The sequence below is a fragment of the Erinaceus europaeus genome, chromosome 18, assembly GCF_950295315.1.
Source record: "Erinaceus europaeus chromosome 18, mEriEur2.1, whole genome shotgun sequence".
Taxonomy (NCBI): domain Eukaryota; kingdom Metazoa; phylum Chordata; class Mammalia; order Eulipotyphla; family Erinaceidae; genus Erinaceus; species Erinaceus europaeus.
The window spans coordinates 20,701,205-20,721,563 of NC_080179.1; the positions used below are offsets into that span (position 1 = coordinate 20,701,205).

General features: G+C 48.4%; 1 protein-coding gene across 1 annotated transcript in view; it reads right to left on the reverse strand.

Moving 5' to 3' along the window:
• Positions 1-20,359, reverse strand: part of MYO3B (myosin IIIB) — a 508,363-nt gene that overhangs the window by 119,209 nt on the left and 368,795 nt on the right. The gene's annotated exons all lie outside the window — the stretch shown is intronic.

The window sequence follows — 20,359 nt, forward strand, 5'->3', positions numbered from 1 at the left end:
CTCCCCTTAGTTATCTAGGATAGCCCTAGCGCATTCTAGTTTGACTACCCCTGTTTTGGGTAGAGCCAGTAAGAGTAGAAGGTAAGTTAGATCTCGCTTGTTGTTTTTTGGTAGTGACAGTGCGAGCTTAGAGTTCCTAGTTAGTCTACAGTGAGTGTAGATAGGTCTATGGCCCGGCCTAAGACCTCTCCATTGGGAGAGGGAATGGCCGAGGACGACTTCTGTGTCCTGAGCACCCTTGGGGCCGGCAGCTTCTCTGTCGTCGTGCTGGCCCGCCATCGTCACAGCGGCAGAAAAGTGGTCATCAAGAGGATGAAGATGCTGGGGCAGACAGGCCTGGAGATGGCGCATCACGAGTGCAACGTCATGCGAGGTCTGAGCCACCCCAACATCTTGCCCCTGCTGGGCACCATAGAGATGGCATTCCAACTGCAGCTGGTCATGCCCTACGTGAGGGGGGGAGACCTGCGGGACTATCTCTGCCGCAAGGGCCCCATGAGGGAGGAGGAGGCCAGGAGGGTGTTCCGCCAGTTGGCCTCGGCTATGGAATATTGCCACGCCAAAGGAATCGCTCACAGGGACCTCAAACCCGAGAATATTCTCCTACAAAGCCTGAACCGGGTCAAGATCACGGACTTTGGCCTGAGTGGCCATTTTCGCCAGCAGTCCATGGACAGCCTGCAGGGCACCTTAGGCTACATGGCGCCCGAGATAGTGACCGGGGGCACCTACGGCCCCGGGGTGGACATCTGGAGCCTGGGGGTGGTGTTGTATGAAATGGTGAAAGGTCACCTGCCAGAGGAACGACCCATCTGGACTCTATTCAGAAGGAAGCCCCGGCTCTCCCAGGAGCTCCAAAACCTTCTGCACCGCATGCTCAACTCTGACCCCAAGGAGCGAATTGGGTGGCCAGAGATCCTGAGCCACCCATGGGTGACCCAGGGCATGGGACCCATGGAAGCCTACAGGGAACCCACCTCCTCCGATGAGCCAGCCCCAGCTGACCAGTCCATTCCTTCCAGCCTGCAGCCAAGTATGAAGAAGAGGGCCAGCAGGAGCAGGAGCAGGAGCAGGAGCAGGAGCAGGAGGTGTGTGTCTGCCCCACCAGCCCTGCGCACCGGCTCCTGGGAGCAAGACGAGGCCCGGGAGCCTGGCCAACCCCCCAAGTGCTCCAGTCTCCCTGTCTTCACGTCCACGTCCACCCCCAGCCTGGGCCCCCCAGCAGTGCCTCCCAACACACCACAAGGCAGCTGCCCTGCCTCCGGCCCCTCCCCCTCCTCTGCAGCAGCCCCAGCACCTGGGGAGGAGAGCTGCCCCCCCTCGGGCCAGGGCGCACAGGCCAGCAGCCCCTCTGCCACCTGGATCCCCATTCGACATGGGGCAGCCCGCAGGCTGCTGAACCGTCTCCTGCGGCTTTGTTGCGGCTGCTGTCTGGGTCCCCACAACGGCTGCAGGACACGTGTCCACCCGCTCAGGACATGAGGAAACAGGGCCCCTCACATGGCCTGGTGAGTTAGTGGGCATGGGGGGGGGGGAGGTCACCCCTAACTGCAGATCTCAGAGGCCTGTTGTCTCCTCTGCAGGTGGAGGCCGAGAGCTGAGAGAGAGATGCTCCCTGCATCCCGCTGAGGCCAGGGCCCCTGCTGCCTCTGAACTGTCTGCCGCTGAAGACCCCGCTGCCCCATAGGGTGCCTCCCAGACTGTGAAATAAATTGTGATTATGCATTAATAGAATGTGAAATAAATTGTGATTTTGCATTGGTCTACTTTTGGTGCTTTCTTTTCATTTGCGCCCCTGGGGGTCACCCCAGCCACAGGCCCTGCCCAGCACTGCCCACCTGGCTTCCTGCCCCAACCTAGAGTCTGCATTCTCAAGGGAGGGGCAGCCAGAGTTCACAGTGTCTGGAGGCACTGAGCCTGCTGCACACACACATCACAGTGGCCATGACATGCAGGCCACCCTCACTGATGACACGGCCTCTTCCTTGTCTCAGACTGGGCTTCCCCCAAGGTCAGGGCACCTTCCTCCCTGGCTCTCTGGTCTCCCATGGCCTGGGTTGGCCTCTATCAGTTTCCATAAGCCTGGGATATTCGATACCTCTTAGTAGGGTGCAGGGGTAACCAACCCAGAAGACAGACACATGAGCATGTGCCAGGACCAGGGCTCGCCACACCCCCAGAGCCCACCTCCAAGGGGAGGCTTCATGAGTGGTGGGCTAGTGCTTCAAGTGTCTGAACTCCTCTCCTAGGCCGCACTAATTTTTTTGTTGGGGGGGGGCGGTTGATTTTTGTCACTACCCTGTGTTGATAATAGACTCTATCTCCAGCCTATCAAAAGGTGTTAAGCCAGTAATTAAAATGTCACTTACGTACATATATGGGGTGAAATTTCTATCAATGGAAGAAAGATCAAAGTACAGCAGGAGTTTGTGATTCCTGCTGCATAAAGAAAGGACCATGGCCCTACAGAGAACTTGCATCAGAAGTACAGAGTTGAAAGACACTCTGAGTGCCGTTCAAGCTCAGATGGAAGGCTTAGGCAGTAGACACACTCATGCAGAAGGAAAGTTCTAGTCTAGAAGGAAGGGTTAACCCACATGTCAATGTACAGATGAGGGAGAGTAAAGGTTTAGAAATAAAGTAGCAATTCTGGGAAATTGCGGACTCTGTCAAAAGGTCGAATATAAGTGTGATAGAAATATCTGAGGATGGGGCTTGGGCAGTAGCACAGCGGGTTAAGCACACGTGGCGCTATGCACAAGGACCGGTGGAAGGATCCCAGTTCAAACCCCCGGCTCCCAGCCGGCAGGGGAGTAGCTTCACAGGCGGTGAAGCAGGTCTGCAGGTGTCTGTCTTTCTCTCCCCTTCTCTGTCTTCCCCTCCTGTCTCCATTGCTCTCTGTCCTATCCAACAACTAATGACATCAACAACAATAATAATAACCACAACAAGGCTACAACAACAAGGGCAACCAAAGGGGGGCAAAAATGGGCTCCAGGAGCAGTGGTTTGATTCATGGTGCAGGTACTGAGCCCAGCAATAACCCTGGAGGCAGGCAAAAATTAAATTAAATATAATTAAATTAAATTAAAATTAATTTAAAAAGGAATATCTGTGGATGAGAAGGGGGTCAGAAAACTAGTGAGCATTTGAGAGAAATTTTAGCTGAGAACTGTCCTCACTCAGGCAATCTTCAGGATATACCTATTCCAGAGGCAGAGCACACACTCAGGTACATGAATGCAAAATGCCTAACAAGGAGGTACATCCCTGTAAAACTATCAAACCTCAATGTCAACGTACACAATTTGAAGGCTTCTATCTAGGAGAAGGAAAGAAGTTGCATATAAAGGTAGACTTATCCAGTTTCCATCAGACCTCCTTCCACAATCCCAAGACACAAGGAAAGAGTGGGGCGACATATTCCAAGTACTAAAAAAGAGGAAATTCCAACCAGGAATTTGGCAGCCTGCAAAGTTGTCTTTCACGTATGAGGGGTAAATAATGGTCTCTTCAAATATCCAAAAGCTACAGGCACTTGCTAACCTCAACCTCACCTTATAAAAATTATCGATGAGAAAGGAGGAAGCAACGGAATGCACATTCTCAGTGAGGTGGACAGCAGTAGACTAGAAATAGAGGAAACATTAATCAAGCAAGAAAAGGAGTTAAAGGACAAAGCCTTTCTACCAAATGTTTGCTAACTGAGATCAATTTAAACACGACTTTCTCACATACAATGAGTTAGCTATTCAACTGATGGTCACCACAAGAAAACCCAGGAACAGAGATGTACAGAAAACACAAGAAAATTCAGTGAGGAACACATCGGGGAAACTCATCTACACAAAAGGACAGATAGAAACAAATAGGCAAAGAGTCAACAATTAAGATAGCCTCGGAATCAGAATGGACATAAATGAACCACACAGAGCAATAAAGACCCTAAATGTGAACGGCCCAAATTCACTTTTCAAAAGTCTCTGAGTAGCTTAATGGAGTAAAGAGCAGGATCCATCCGGCACTTTTCTTCGGGAATTACACATCCAAAGAAAAGAGAAATGGAAACATCATGTCCCAGGCTGCAGCCAGCTATTCTAAGACACTAATTCACAACAGGAGGGAAGGGACAGCTACTCTGCCTTCTGATAACACAGATGTTCAGGTATTGAAAGGAACAGAGAGGGACATTACACGGTGGTCAGTGGACTAACCCAACAAAAAGACCGTCATAAAAATATATGCCCCAAACTCAAGTGCACCTAAATAGATCAAACAAGTACTTACTGAACTTGAGGGAGATATGAACAGTAAGACAATCATAGTAGGAGCTTTGAACACACCACTCACAGCAGACAGATCATCAGGACAAAAAAAACCAAAAAACCAACAAAATCAATAGGGGGAGAGTGATCTTAAATGAAACCATAGATGAAATGGACCTAATTGATATCTACCGAACTGTGCACCTCAGAAGGGATAAGCACACATTCCCCTCAAGTACCCATGCAACATTCACAAGGAGTGACGCACATGCTGGGCAAAGTGGCATCAACTTACTTATTTCCCATCTCTCCTATGTTCCCTAAATGTCCTAAACACGGGCATGGATTTCAGTGTGATGGAGCCATTTCATTCAAAGAGAGGCAGAGGTTTTCAGGCAAAGCTGATCACAGATGTTTTCCAAATGGATATGGAAAGTGTCCTAAAGGTCCTACAGAATTTTTTCAGTAACTACTAATCTCTGGTCATCCCCAGACACACACAGGATTTTGGGTCCTATAAGGGGTTATATTATAAGGGTCATATAAGGACCACACCCAAGCCCCGATGGTAATGAAAGCATTAGGTTTTCTACCATGAAGGGGAAGACCTATGGCTGACCTCCTGGTGACCCCTGGCCATCACTGACCCACCCTTCTGCTGTGACCTCCTGGCCATGACTGCCCTGCAGGTGTGTCCTCTTGGGAGCCATTGTGATCAACCAGAAACCTATAAGAAGCCGCGTCTGAGGTGGGTTTGCTGTCCATATGCCCTGGAAGCTCTTGGTAGTGACCTGTGGCGGACTCCCCAGCTAGCTTACGCACCACCACTCCCACACACTCGCTCTCGCTCTCGGTTCTCGCTCTTTTGATTCCCCTCTCTCCATCCCTGCACTTTACCTGATACCCTCTCCCATTACCCCTCTCCCCACTCCTTTCCCCTACCCCACACTCCCTTTCTCCCCCTCCCCCTTTACTCTCCTCTTCTCCTTTTTCCCCTTCCCTTGTTCACCCCCTCCCCTTAGTTATCTAGGATAGCCCTAGCGCATTCTAGTTTGACTACCCCTGTTTTGGGTAGAGCCAGTAAGAGTAGAAGGTAAGTTAGATCTCGCTTGTTGTTTTTTGGTAGTGACAGTGCGAGCTTAGAGTTCCTAGTTAGTCTACAGTGAGTGTAGATAGGTCTATGGCCCGGCCTAAGACCTCTCCATTGGGAGAGGGAATGGCCGAGGACGACTTCTGTGTCCTGAGCACCCTTGGGGCCGGCAGCTTCTCTGTCGTCGTGCTGGCCCGCCATCGTCACAGCGGCAGAAAAGTGGTCATCAAGAGGATGAAGATGCTGGGGCAGACAGGCCTGGAGATGGCGCATCACGAGTGCAACGTCATGCGAGGTCTGAGCCACCCCAACATCTTGCCCCTGCTGGGCACCATAGAGATGGCATTCCAACTGCAGCTGGTCATGCCCTACGTGAGGGGGGGAGACCTGCGGGACTATCTCTGCCGCAAGGGCCCCATGAGGGAGGAGGAGGCCAGGAGGGTGTTCCGCCAGTTGGCCTCGGCTATGGAATATTGCCACGCCAAAGGAATCGCTCACAGGGACCTCAAACCCGAGAATATTCTCCTACAAAGCCTGAACCGGGTCAAGATCACGGACTTTGGCCTGAGTGGCCATTTTCGCCAGCAGTCCATGGACAGCCTGCAGGGCACCTTAGGCTACATGGCGCCCGAGATAGTGACCGGGGGCACCTACGGCCCCGGGGTGGACATCTGGAGCCTGGGGGTGGTGTTGTATGAAATGGTGAAAGGTCACCTGCCAGAGGAACGACCCATCTGGACTCTATTCAGAAGGAAGCCCCGGCTCTCCCAGGAGCTCCGAAACCTTCTGCACCGCATGCTCAACTCTGACCCCAAGGAGCGAATTGGGTGGCCAGAGATCCTGAGCCACCCATGGGTGACCCAGGGCATGGGACCCATGGAAGCCTACAGGGAACCCACCTCCTCCGATGAGCCAGCCCCAGCTGACCAGTCCATTCCTTCCAGCCTGCAGCCAAGTATGAAGAAGAGGGCCAGCAGGAGCAGGAGCAGGAGCAGGAGCAGGAGCAGGAGCAGGAGCAGGAGCAGGAGCAGGAGCAGGAGCAGGAGGAGGAGGAGGTGTGTGTCTGCCCCACCAGCCCTGCGCACCGGCTCCTGGGAGCAAGACGAGGCCCGGGAGCCTGGCCAACCCCCCAAGTGCTCCAGTCTCCCTGTCTTCACATCCACCCCCAGCCTGGGCTCCCCAGCAGTGCCTCCCAACACACCACAAGGCAGCTGCCCTGCCTCCGGCCCCTCCCCCTCCTCTGCAGCAGCCCCAGCACCTGGGGAGGAGAGCTGTCCCCCCTCGGGCCAGGGCGCACAGGCCAGCAGCCCCTCTGCCACCTGGATCCCCATTCGACATGGGGCAGCCCGCAGGCTGCTGAACCGTCTCCTGCGGCTTTGTTGCGGCTGCTGTCTGGGTCCCCACAAGGACTGCAGGACACGTGTCCACCCGCTCAGGACATGAGGAAACAGGGCCCCTCACATGGCCTGGTGAGTTAGTGGGCATGGGGGGGGGAGGTCACCCCTAACTGCAGATCTCAGAGGCCTGTTGTCTCCTCTGCAGGTGGAGGTCGAGAGCTGAGAGAGAGATGCTCCCTGCATCCCGCTGAGGCCAGGGCCCCTGCTGCCTCTGAACTGTCTGCCGCTGAAGACCCCGCTGCCCCATAGGGTGCCTCCCAGACTGTGAAATAAATTGTGATTATGCATTAATAGAATGTGAAATAAATTGTGATTTTGCATTGGTCTACTTTTGGTGCTTTCTTTTCATTTGCGCCCCTGGGGGTCACCCCAGCCACAGGCCCTGCCCAGCACTGCCCACCTGGCTTCCTGCCCCAACCTAGAGTTTGCATTCTCAAGGGAGTGGCAGCCAGAGTTCACAGTGTCTGGAGGCCCTGAGACTGCTGCACACACACATCACAGTGGCCATGACATGAAGGCCTCCCTCACTGATGACATCGCTGGGGAGCCAGAGACGACCCGAACTGCCCCTGTGGCTACAGACAGACTATGACCCACATAGCCAACGACTGCCACCTCTCCAGATTCAAAGGAGATCTCGAAACTTTACATCAGGCTCAACCTGACGCTGTTGACTGGCTACGGAAGAAGGGCAAACGCTAGAAGAACTGATGACAGGGCCTCTTCCTTGTCTCACACTGGGCTTCCCCCTAGGCAGGGCACTTCCTCCCTGGCTGTGGCTTGTGAGCATCTCCATCAGATTCCATTAGCCTGGGATACTGAATACATGTTAGCAGGGCTCAGGGGTAACAAACCCAGAAGCCAGACACATGAGCACATGCCAGGACCAGGGTTCAACACACCCACCGAGCCCACCTCAGAGGAGAAGCTTCCTGAGTGGTGGGCTAGTGCTACAAGTGTCTCTACTCCCCTCCTAGGCTGGGCTGACTTTTTTGGTTGTTGTTTTGTTTTTTTTTGGTCACTACACTTGTCTTGATAATAAACTATATCTCAGGCCTATCAAAAGGTGCTAAGCCAGTATTTAAAATGTTACAAGTTCATACCTGGGGGAGAGATTTCTTCAATGGGAGTAAGATCAATGTACAGCAGGAGTCTGTGATCCCTGCTGTGTAATGAGAGGACCATGGCCCTACAGAGAACGTCCATCACAACCACAGGGTTGAAAGACACTCTGAGTGCAGTTCAAGCTCTGGGGGAAGGCTTAGCAGGTAGAGACGCTCATGCAGAAGAGAAGTTCTAGTCTAGAAGGAAGAGCTAACCCACATGTCAATGCAGAGATGAGGGAGAGCACAGGTTTAGAAAGAAAGAAGCCATTCTGGGACATTGTAGACTCTGTCAAATGGTCGAAGGCAAGTGTGACAGAAATATCTGAGGATGAGGAAGGGTCAGACAACTAGAGACCATCTGAGAGAAATTGTAGCTGAGAAGTGTCGTCACTCAGGCAATCTTCAGAGGATACCTATTCCAGAGGCAGAGCACACACTCAGCGACACGAATGCAAAATGCCTAAGACAGAGGCACATGCTTGTAAAACTATGAAACCTCAACGTCACCCTCCACAATCTGAAAGGTTCTAGGGAAAGGAAAGAAGTGCCATACAAAGGTAGACTTATCAAGTCCCCATCACACTTCCTTTCCCAAAGCCAAGACACAAGGAAAGAGTGGAATGACATATTCCAAGCACTAAAAAAGAGAGCATTCCAGCCACTAATTTTGTAGCCTGCAAAGTTGTTTTACAAGTAGGAAGCAGGGAAAATAACAGTCTCTTCAAATATCCAGAAGCTACAGGCATTTGATATCCTCAACATCGCCTTAAAAAAAAATTATCAGTGAGGAAGGAGGAATCACAGGAATGCACGTTCTCAGTGAGTTCAACAGCAGTAGACTAGAAAAAGAACAAAGATTTAAAAAAGCAAGTAAAGGAATTAAAGGACAAAGAATTTCTACCAAATGATTGCTAATTGAGATAAGTAAATAGGACTTTCTCACATACAAAGTGTTAGCTATTAAACTTCTGGTAACCACAAGAAAAGCCAGGAACAGAGAGGTACAGAAAACACAAAAAATATCAGTGAGCAACTCATCAGAGAAACTCATCTACACAAAAGGACAGATGGAAACAAACAGGCAAAGAACCAGCCATTAAGACAGCCTCGGAATCAGAATGGACATAATAAAGCCACACAGAGCAACAAACACCCTAATTGTGAAAGGCCTAACTTCACTTTTCAAATGTCTCCAGTAGGGGAGCTTAAGGGAGTAAAGAACAGGATCCACCCACTACATGTCTTCAGAAAACACACATCCAAAGGGAAGATGAATGGAAACATAGTGTCCCAGGCTAAAGCAAGCTATTCCAAGATACTATAATTCACAAAATAAGGGAAGGGACAGCTACTCTGCTTTGTGATAAAACAGATGTTAAGGTAAAGGAAGGAACAGAGAAGGACATTAAACGATGGTCAATGGACTAACCCAACAAAAAGACGTAACCTACATAAAAATATATGCCCCAAACTCAAGTGCACCCAAATACATGAAACAAGTACTTACTGAACCTAAGGGAGACATGAACCATAACACAACAATAGTCAGAACCTTTTCTTTTAATATTCATTTATTGATTGATTGACTGATTGATTGATTCCCTTTTGTTGCCCTTGTTGTTTTTATTGTTGCATGTATTATTGATGTTATCATTGTTGGATAGGACAAAGAGAACTGAAGAGAGGAGTGGAAGACAGAGAGGGAGAGAGAAAGAGAGACACCTGCAGACCTGCTTCACTGCCTGTGAAGTGACTCCCCTGCAGGTGGGGAGCCAGCAGGGGGAGGGGCTCGAACCAGGATCCTTAAGCAGGTCCTTGAGCTTCATACCACCTGGGCTTAACCCACTGAGCTACCACCAGACTCCCAACAGTAGGAGCTTTAACACAGCAATCACAGCAGACAGATCATCAGGACAAAAAAATCAATAGGGAGATAGTGATCTTAAATGAAACCATAGATAAAATGAACCTCATCGATATATACGGAACTGTCCACCTCAGATGAGATAAACACACATGCCGCTCAAGTACACATGCAACATTCACAAGGAGCGAATGTTGTGCTGGGCAAACTGGCGTCAACTTACTTATTCCCCATCTTTCCTATGTTCCCTAAAAGTCCTAAACACGGACATGGGTTTCACTGTGATGGAGCCATTTCATTCAAACAGAGGTTTTCACACAAAGTTGATCACAGATTTTTCCAAATGGATATGGAAAGTGTCCCAAGGGTCCTACAGATTTTATTCAGTAACTACTAATCTCTAGTCACCCCCAGAAACACAAAGATTTAGGGTCCTAGGGCCATACATGTAAGGACCACAGCCAGGTCCCTATGATAATAAAGGTATCAGCTTATCTACCATGAAGCGGAAGACCTGTGGCTGACCTCACGTGATCCCTGCCCATCACTGCCCCGCCCTGGCCATCACTGCCCCGCCCTGCTGCTGTGACCTCTTGGGGGCCATTGTGACCAGATCAACCAGAAACCTATAAAAAGCCGCGTCTGAGGTGGGTTTGCTGTCCATATGCCCTGGAAGCTCTTGGTAGTGACCTGTGGCGGACTCCCCAGCTAGCTTACGCACCACCACTCCCACACACTCGCTCTCGCTCTCGGTTCTCGCTCTTTTGATTCCCCTCTCTCCATCCCTGCACTTTACCTGATACCCCTCCCATTACCCCTCTCCCCACTCCTTTCCCCTACCCCACACTCCCTTTCTCCCCCTCCCCCTTTACTCTCCTCTTCTCCTTTTTCCCCTTCCCTTGTTCACCCCCTCCCCTTAGTTATCTAGGATAGCCCTAGCGCATTCTAGTTTGACTACCCCTGTTTTGGGTAGAGCCAGTAAGAGTAGAAGGTAAGTTAGATCTCGCTTGTTGTTTTTTGGTAGTGACAGTGCGAGCTTAGAGTTCCTAGTTAGTCTACAGTGAGTGTAGATAGGTCTATGGCCCGGCCTAAGACCTCTCCATTGGGAGAGGGAATGGCCGAGGACGACTTCTGTGTCCTGAGCACCCTTGGGGCCGGCAGCTTCTCTGTCGTCGTGCTGGCCCGCCATCGTCACAGCGGCAGAAAAGTGGTCATCAAGAGGATGAAGATGCTGGGGCAGACAGGCCTGGAGATGGCGCATCACGAGTGCAACGTCATGCGAGGTCTGAGCCACCCCAACATCTTGCCCCTGCTGGGCACCATAGAGATGGCATTCCAACTGCAGCTGGTCATGCCCTACGTGAGGGGGGGAGACCTGCGGGACTATCTCTGCCGCAAGGGCCCCATGAGGGAGGAGGAGGCCAGGAGGGTGTTCCGCCAGTTGGCCTCGGCTATGGAATATTGCCACGCCAAAGGAATCGCTCACAGGGACCTCAAACCCGAGAATATTCTCCTACAAAGCCTGAACCGGGTCAAGATCACGGACTTTGGCCTGAGTGGCCATTTTCGCCAGCAGTCCATGGACAGCCTGCAGGGCACCTTAGGCTACATGGCGCCCGAGATAGTGACCGGGGGCACCTACGGCCCCGGGGTGGACATCTGGAGCCTGGGGGTGGTGTTGTATGAAATGGTGAAAGGTCACCTGCCAGAGGAACGACCCATCTGGACTCTATTCAGAAGGAAGCCCCGGCTCTCCCAGGAGCTCCAAAACCTTCTGCACCGCATGCTCAACTCTGACCCCAAGGAGCGAATTGGGTGGCCAGAGATCCTGAGCCACCCATGGGTGACCCAGGGCATGGGACCCATGGAAGCCTACAGGGAACCCACCTCCTCCGATGAGCCAGCCCCAGCTGACCAGTCCATTCCTTCCAGCCTGCAGCCAAGTATGAAGAAGAGGGCCAGCAGGAGCAGGAGCAGGAGCAGGAGCAGGAGGTGTGTGTCTGCCCCACCAGCCCTGCGCACCGGCTCCTGGGAGCAAGACGAGGCCCGGGAGCCTGGCCAACCCCCCAAGTGCTCCAGTCTCCCTGTCTTCACGTCCACGTCCACCCCCAGCCTGGGCCCCCCAGCAGTGCCTCCCAACACACCACAAGGCAGCTGCCCTGCCTCCGGCCCCTCCCCCTCCTCTGCAGCAGCCCCAGCACCTGGGGAGGAGAGCTGCCCCCCCTCGGGCCAGGGCGCACAGGCCAGCAGCCCCTCTGCCACCTGGATCCCCATTCGACATGGGGCAGCCCGCAGGCTGCTGAACCGTCTCCTGCGGCTTTGTTGCGGCTGCTGTCTGGGTCCCCACAACGGCTGCAGGACACGTGTCCACCCGCTCAGGACATGAGGAAACAGGGCCCCTCACATGGCCTGGTGAGTTAGTGGGCATGGGGGGGGGGGAGGTCACCCCTAACTGCAGATCTCAGAGGCCTGTTGTCTCCTCTGCAGGTGGAGGCCGAGAGCTGAGAGAGAGATGCTCCCTGCATCCCGCTGAGGCCAGGGCCCCTGCTGCCTCTGAACTGTCTGCCGCTGAAGACCCCGCTGCCCCATAGGGTGCCTCCCAGACTGTGAAATAAATTGTGATTATGCATTAATAGAATGTGAAATAAATTGTGATTTTGCATTGGTCTACTTTTGGTGCTTTCTTTTCATTTGCGCCCCTGGGGGTCACCCCAGCCACAGGCCCTGCCCAGCACTGCCCACCTGGCTTCCTGCCCCAACCTAGAGTCTGCATTCTCAAGGGAGGGGCAGCCAGAGCTCACAGTGTCTGGAGGCACTGAGCCTGCTGCACACACACATCACAGTGGCCATGACATGCAGGCCACCCTCACTGATGACACGGCCTCTTCCTTGTCTCAGACTGGGCTTCCCCCAAGGTCAGGGCACCTTCCTCCCTGGCTCTCTGGTCTCCCATGGCCTGGGTTGGCCTCTATCAGTTTCCATAAGCCTGGGATATTCGATACCTCTTAGTAGGGTGCAGGGGTAACCAACCCAGAAGACAGACACATGAGCATGTGCCAGGACCAGGGCTCGCCACACCCCCAGAGCCCACCTCCAAGGGGAGGCTTCATGAGTGGTGGGCTAGTGCTTCAAGTGTCTGAACTCCTCTCCTAGGCCGCACTAATTTTTTTGTTGGGGGGGGGCGGTTGATTTTTGTCACTGCCCTGTGTTGATAATAGACTCTATCTCCAGCCTATCAAAAGGTGTTAAGCCAGTAATTAAAATGTCACTTACGTACATATATGGGGTGAAATTTCTATCAATGGAAGAAAGATCAAAGTACAGCAGGAGTTTGTGATTCCTGCTGCATAAAGAAAGGACCATGGCCCTACAGAGAACTTGCATCAGAAGTACAGAGTTGAAAGACACTCTGAGTGCCGTTCAAGCTCAGATGGAAGGCTTAGGCAGTAGACACACTCATGCAGAAGGAAAGTTCTAGTCTAGAAGGAAGGGTTAACCCACATGTCAATGTACAGATGAGGGAGAGTAAAGGTTTAGAAATAAAGTAGCAATTCTGGGAAATTGCGGACTCTGTCAAAAGGTCGAATATAAGTGTGATAGAAATATCTGAGGATGGGGCTTGGGCAGTAGCACAGCGGGTTAAGCACACGTGGCGCTATGCACAAGGACCGGTGGAAGGATCCCAGTTCAAACCCCCGGCTCCCAGCCGGCAGGGGAGTAGCTTCACAGGCGGTGAAGCAGGTCTGCAGGTGTCTGTCTTTCTCTCCCCTTCTCTGTCTTCCCCTCCTGTCTCCATTGCTCTCTGTCCTATCCAACAACTAATGACATCAACAACAATAATAATAACCACAACAAGGCTACAACAACAAGGGCAACCAAAGGGGGGCAAAAATGGGCTCCAGGAGCAGTGGTTTGATTCATGGTGCAGGTACTGAGCCCAGCAATAACCCTGGAGGCAGGCAAAAATTAAATTAAATATAATTAAATTAAATTAAAATTAATTTAAAAAGGAATATCTGTGGATGAGAAGGGGGTCAGAAAACTAGTGAGCATTTGAGAGAAATTTTAGCTGAGAACTGTCCTCACTCAGGCAATCTTCAGGATATACCTATTCCAGAGGCAGAGCACACACTCAGGTACATGAATGCAAAATGCCTAACAAGGAGGTACATCCCTGTAAAACTATCAAACCTCAATGTCAACGTACACAATTTGAAGGCTTCTATCTAGGAGAAGGAAAGAAGTTGCATATAAAGGTAGACTTATCCAGTTTCCATCAGACCTCCTTCCACAATCCCAAGACACAAGGAAAGAGTGGGGCGACATATTCCAAGTACTAAAAAAGAGGAAATTCCAACCAGGAATTTGGCAGCCTGCAAAGTTGTCTTTCACGTATGAGGGGTAAATAATGGTCTCTTCAAATATCCAAAAGCTACAGGCACTTGCTAACCTCAACCTCACCTTATAAAAATTATCGATGAGAAAGGAGGAAGCAACGGAATGCACATTCTCAGTGAGGTGGACAGCAGTAGACTAGAAATAGAGGAAACATTAATCAAGCAAGAAAAGGAGTTAAAGGACAAAGCCTTTCTACCAAATGTTTGCTAACTGAGATCAATTTAAACACGACTTTCTCACATACAATGAGTTAGCTATTCAACTGATGGTCACCACAAGAAAACCCAGGAACAGAGATGTACAGAAAACACAAGAAAATTCAGTGAGGAACACATCGGGGAAACTCATCTACACAAAAGGACAGATAGAAACAAATAGGCAAAGAGTCAACAATTAAGATAGCCTCGGAATCAGAATGGACATAAATGAACCACACAGAGCAATAAAGACCCTAAATGTGAACGGCCCAAATTCACTTTTCAAAAGTCTCTGAGTAGCTTAATGGAGTAAAGAGCAGGATCCATCCGGCACTTTTCTTCGGGAATTACACATCCAAAGAAAAGAGAAATGGAAACATCATGTCCCAGGCTGCAGCCAGCTATTCTAAGACACTAATTCACAACAGGAGGGAAGGGACAGCTACTCTGCCTTCTGATAACACAGATGTTCAGGTATTGAAAGGAACAGAGAGGGACATTACACGGTGGTCAGTGGACTAACCCAACAAAAAGACCGTCATAAAAATATATGCCCCAAACTCAAGTGCACCTAAATAGATCAAACAAGTACTTACTGAACTTGAGGGAGATATGAATAGTAAGACAATCATAGTAGGAGCTTTGAACACACCACTCACAGCAGACAGATCATCAGGACAAAAAAAACCAAAAAACCAACAAAATCAATAGGGGGAGAGTGATCTTAAATGAAACCATAGATGAAATGGACCTAATTGATATCTACCGAACTGTGCACCTCAGAAGGGATAAGCACACATTCCCCTCAAGTACCCATGCAACATTCACAAGGAGTGACGCACATGCTGGGCAAAGTGGCATCAACTTACTTATTTCCCATCTCTCCTATGTTCCCTAAATGTCCTAAACACGGGCATGGATTTCAGTGTGATTGAGCCATTTCATTTAAAGAGAGGCAGAGGTTTTCAGGCAAAGCTGATCACAGATGTTTTCCAAATGGATATGGAAAGTATCCTAAAGGTCCTACAGATTTTATTCAGTAACTACTAATCTCCAGACACACATAGGATTTTGGGTCCTAGGGTCATATAAGGACCACACCCAAGCCCCGATGGTAATGAAAGCATTAGGTTTTCTACCATGAAGGGGAAGACCTATGGCTGGCCTCCCGGTGACCCCTGGCCATCACTGACCCACCCTTCTGCTGTGACCTCCTGGCCATGACTGCCCTGCAAGTGTGTCCTCTTGGGAGCCATTGTGACCAACCAGAAACCTATAAAAAGCCACATCTGAGGGGGGGGTCTCCTGTCCATATGCCCTGGAAGGTCTTGGTAGTGACCTGTGGCGGACTCCCCAGCTAGTTTTATGCACCACCACTCGCACTCGCACACAACTGTTCTGAGTACATTTTGAAAGCTATGACATGTTTATTTTCTCACTGGGATCAAGGATTACAGAGTCTAATTCAGTGCAATAAACAAGTTCCACTAAAAATAAAACATTGCAGTATACTTACATAATGAAATACTACTCAGCAGTGAAAATGATAACTGACATCTCCTTTGCTTCATCTTGGACAGAGCTTGAAAGAATCATGTTAAGTGAGATAAGCATGGAAGAGTAGGATAAACACTAGGCGATCTCACTTATCAGTAGAACTTGAGAAACTAGGACTGAAAAGGACTTGGTATGGTATATCATGTATATTTGCTGGAATTCAGGACTCTGGAAGAGGGGAAATAAGAGGATGGAGAGTGCATTGGGGTCCTGATGCATGATGGAGGAGAAGGACTTATGGTGGGGGTAAATGTGTTTTGTAGATGCCTATCATCAGAGGATGAGAAATTGTATACAGGTGTCAACAACTGTAAACCACTAACCCTCCAATACAATGATTAAAAAAACTAAAAAAAAAAAAAAAAAACTTAGCAAATGATGAAGTTTTAAAAATTCTGTTAATTAAAAAAAGAAAAATATTGTAAACCCCAATCTTAGAAAACAAAAGTAAAAAGAAGAAAAATCATTCCACTTCTACCACTAAGCAATTGTGTGTTTAATTTTAAAGTCAAGAAAGAATACTACAAAATGAAGTGAACAGGCAGCCAGCATTAATAGGGTAGTCTATAGAGTATGTGCTGTTTCAAATACATCAAGTAAGAGAAGAATTGAAAAAGAAAAATGATTTCCATACATTTTAACAACCATCCCATAAACATCCAATTCTGGAAGCCAAGTTCCCTAACTTGACTCACAAGCCCTTGCCTTACTCACAAGCAGTTTGGCAGCTGCTTTCCTGATGTCCTGGGTCAAAGCCAAAACCTAATTTAGCATGGAAAAAAGTGTATCTTGACCTAATACATTCAGAAAAACACCGGAAATAGTCTCCCCTGAACTTTCTCCAGATATGTTAGTAGTAACAATCTAAGCAAAAATAAGTCCCCCCCCCCCCAACCATCCAACTTTGTAAAATACTTTAATGAGATGCAGGAATGAGACAGAGATTATACTGCTTTTGAGACTCTGGCATAGGAACATGCTCACCCTGTCTCAACTAGGCGACTTCTGAGCCCTTAATGATCATAGTGCTTGCTGTTCATCAAGCTGGCAACAAGTCTTTCCAAATGCAGGCAGTCAGTGAGAGGTAACTCTGTAGCACAGACCTAATACTTAGCCTTAACCTCATGTAATAATATGATAAGAAGAAAAAAGGTCATGCCCAAATCAAGCTCAACTTCTATATCATAGAGTGACCAACTTATTTCAATTATCTTGGGACAGTTCTGGTGTTCACATTGAAAACCTTGCATCTTTCAGTCATAGGAGAATTATGATTTGTTGTTGTCATTGCCCTAAAGATAAAAAGTTCCTAGGGGCCGGGTGGTGGCACACCTGGTTGAGCTCATGTGTTACAATGTCCCAGAACCAGGGTTCAAGCCCTTGGTCCCCACTTGCAAGGCGAAAGCTTCACGAGTGGTGAAGTAGTACTGCAGGTGTCTCTTTGTCCCTCTTTCTCTCTGCTTCCCTCTCCTCCTCAATTTCTGGCTGTCTCTATGCAATAAATAAATAAATAAAGATAATAAAAAAAATTAGAAAAAAAAGTTGCAAGGATAGGGGCCAGACAGTGGTGTAGCAGGTTAAGGTTGACTCATTACAGTGCACAAGGACCCAGGTTCAAGCCTCTGGTCCCCACCTACAGGGGGAAAGCTTCCCATCCCTTCTCAATTGCTCTCTGTCTCTATCCAATAATAAATAATAAATGTTAAAAAAAAAAGAGTTCCAGGGATAAAATGTAGTCCAAATTTGCTTTCTGATAGTAGCTGAACTGCAAAGATCAACAACTCTAAAATGAGCAAAAAGGAAGGTAAAGGACAATAACAAAGTAGATGGCATTAGACAGGCAACTAGGTAAAAGAATGTGTGACATGCAGCAATTATGAGGAGGACAGGCCATAAAATTTAAATCACATTTTGGTGTACAACGACCCAGGGTTCAATGCCCCAGTCCTCACTTGCAATGAAGCAGCTTCACAAGTGTTTTGTAAAATAATACAGCTTTCTCCCCTCCACTTCCCTCTCAACTTCTCTGTCACTATCCAAAAAAAAATACATAGTTAAAAAAAAAAAAGACCTAACATTAGATCACAGAAGCTCAATAAATTCAATAGGTTCTTCCTGGGGGTTGGACCACACCTAATACTGTGTCCTGCTAATTAACATCACCTTTGGAAGTTGTTATAATACTGTTTATCCCTTAGCTCCCTAAAAATTTACAATGCTTCATCTTTAAGGTGTGCTACAGTTACTCTCCACCAGTGTGGTGACTCTTTGACCTTTGAAAAGAAATAGGAATACTTTATGTCACCGGTAGGCAAGAAAGTTAAACAAGGGGAGAATGACATCATTTAGGTGTGGTATCACAGAAAACCCAGCGGTGGGAGGTGGGGCTATGGAAGCAGCAGCTGCTGTGTTTCTCTCCTCTCCTCTCCCGGGTTAACTAGGAATACCAAAGGAGACCACCTGGGACTGCAATAAGACAGGATTAGAATAACTTCAGGAACCCACCAAATCACTGGTGAGTGCAAACACGTGTGGCTCATGGACACAGAGGAGCCTAGGGAAGAGATTAAGTGGCTGGTAATAGTATGGTAGTTTACTAGTTGAGACACCACCTCCAGTCTGTTTCACCAACAAAAAGGTGGCTGAAGGGAGGAGGACTCCCCTATGACTCACCAAATTCAACTGTGAGTCTCCATGGCTACTGCCCTCAGAATCTGGGTCACTGGGGGGTGGGGGGGCTGAAGATCTATACCTTGGTGGCCTAGCAGTGGGACTGTGAGAGTCTCTTGGCATAACCAATGGATTATCTCTGCTCCACCCTGCTTTATCTCTTAGTCATGAGTCAGTGATTACGCTAAGAAGCCTACTTATAGTTTAAAAGCCCTCAGGCTCCCATAGCATATAGGGAAGAATAAGCACAAAAGAGTCTTTTAAGCCACTGAGCTCCAACTCAGGGAATAAAATAATATTGAAACAACTGTCAATTTCCACAAATGTGAACGTTTTAATTACCTTACTTAGACATAAGTCAATCCAGGCAAGAGTGATCAATAATTTGAAAAGCACTGAGAAAAGGACCTCATAACATACTATATAGAATGCTTAAACCAACAAGAAGAAAAACTGGAGAAATGAACCAGGATAAGAGTCCAACTAAAAGCCCCCCAAAGGTTGAATCACAGAATAATGAGGTCAATATTCAAACCTAGTTTAGGAAACAATCACAGGAGTGAGTAAAGAGCTTGAAAGAATTGTCATCAGAAATGCATAAACAACAAATGAGACCCTGGAAGAAAACACTAATTATCTCAAGGTTATTAGAGAGCTGAAAGCTGAAATAGCTGAGCTAAGAACACAATTATCCGAACAAGCTAAAACAGTAGCAGAACAGGGTAAAAAAATAGATGAACTCCAGAAAACAGTAGAGGGGAGAGAGAATAGAATAAATGAGGCTGAAGACAGAAGTAGCAAGATCGAAGACTGTCAGGAACAGGAAAATTCATGCATTCAGTCAGGTGTCCCTTGTATATACCAGAAGAAAACAAGGTACCCTTAAGACAGACATTAGGACCTCAAATCCCTGAACAGATATGCTGTGACCAATGCCCAGATCTGGAGTAACATTAGAATGCCTGAATATTTAAAATGTTAAAATACTTAGTTAAGTGACAAAATAATAAGAAGTGTATGCGTAGAATAATATTTGTGGGCCTACAAGTGGTAAGTGTTTGTAATGAAATGTGTGAAAAATATTTATGAAACTACTGGTAAATATTTGTGAGAAGTTGATGGTAAATATTTGTCAAAATATTTTTGAGAGAGAAAAATATTTTCCTCACAAACAGCAACCAGAGGCTTGAGCTAACAGATGCGCCTGTTTAGGTTGATAAGTTTAGTTTGACGTGTTAGATAAGCCCAAACCTAATTGACTGGGAGGTGGTGTAACTCCACATCCCCAGCCGGGGAAGCATAGGATAAAAAGTCAGTGAAATGGACACTGAACAGACTGATTGAAAGGGAGCAATCCCTGATGTCACTCTCCTGCGCCCATCCGCTCCTTGCACAACCACTTCAACTCAACCCTTGGGTGGTCATGGTTTACTGATTCCTAAGTTGGACCCAGGTGGACCGTTCCTCAGGCTGACCACATCTGGACCGGCTCTTCAGGCTGACCACATCCGGATCTGCCAGAGAGACCAGACTGACCAGCCTGTTTAAGAGGAGATCACTGACAAGACCTTACCTGCGCCATTATAGTTCATAGGAGAGGTACTGGGGAATTGGGATTGTATGTGTATTGAATAAAGTGTTGTGACAGCATCATAAACAGCCCTAGTCTCATTAAAAGAGGGGGGTCCTCTCCCCTTTTCTGCCAACCTAATATAACTCTCCAAACCTTTAATTCTCTTGTCAAAAACTAAGAAGAGACAACTAAAAAAGTAGAAAGAGATCTCAAAAGAGATTAAAAGATACTGAAAACAACAA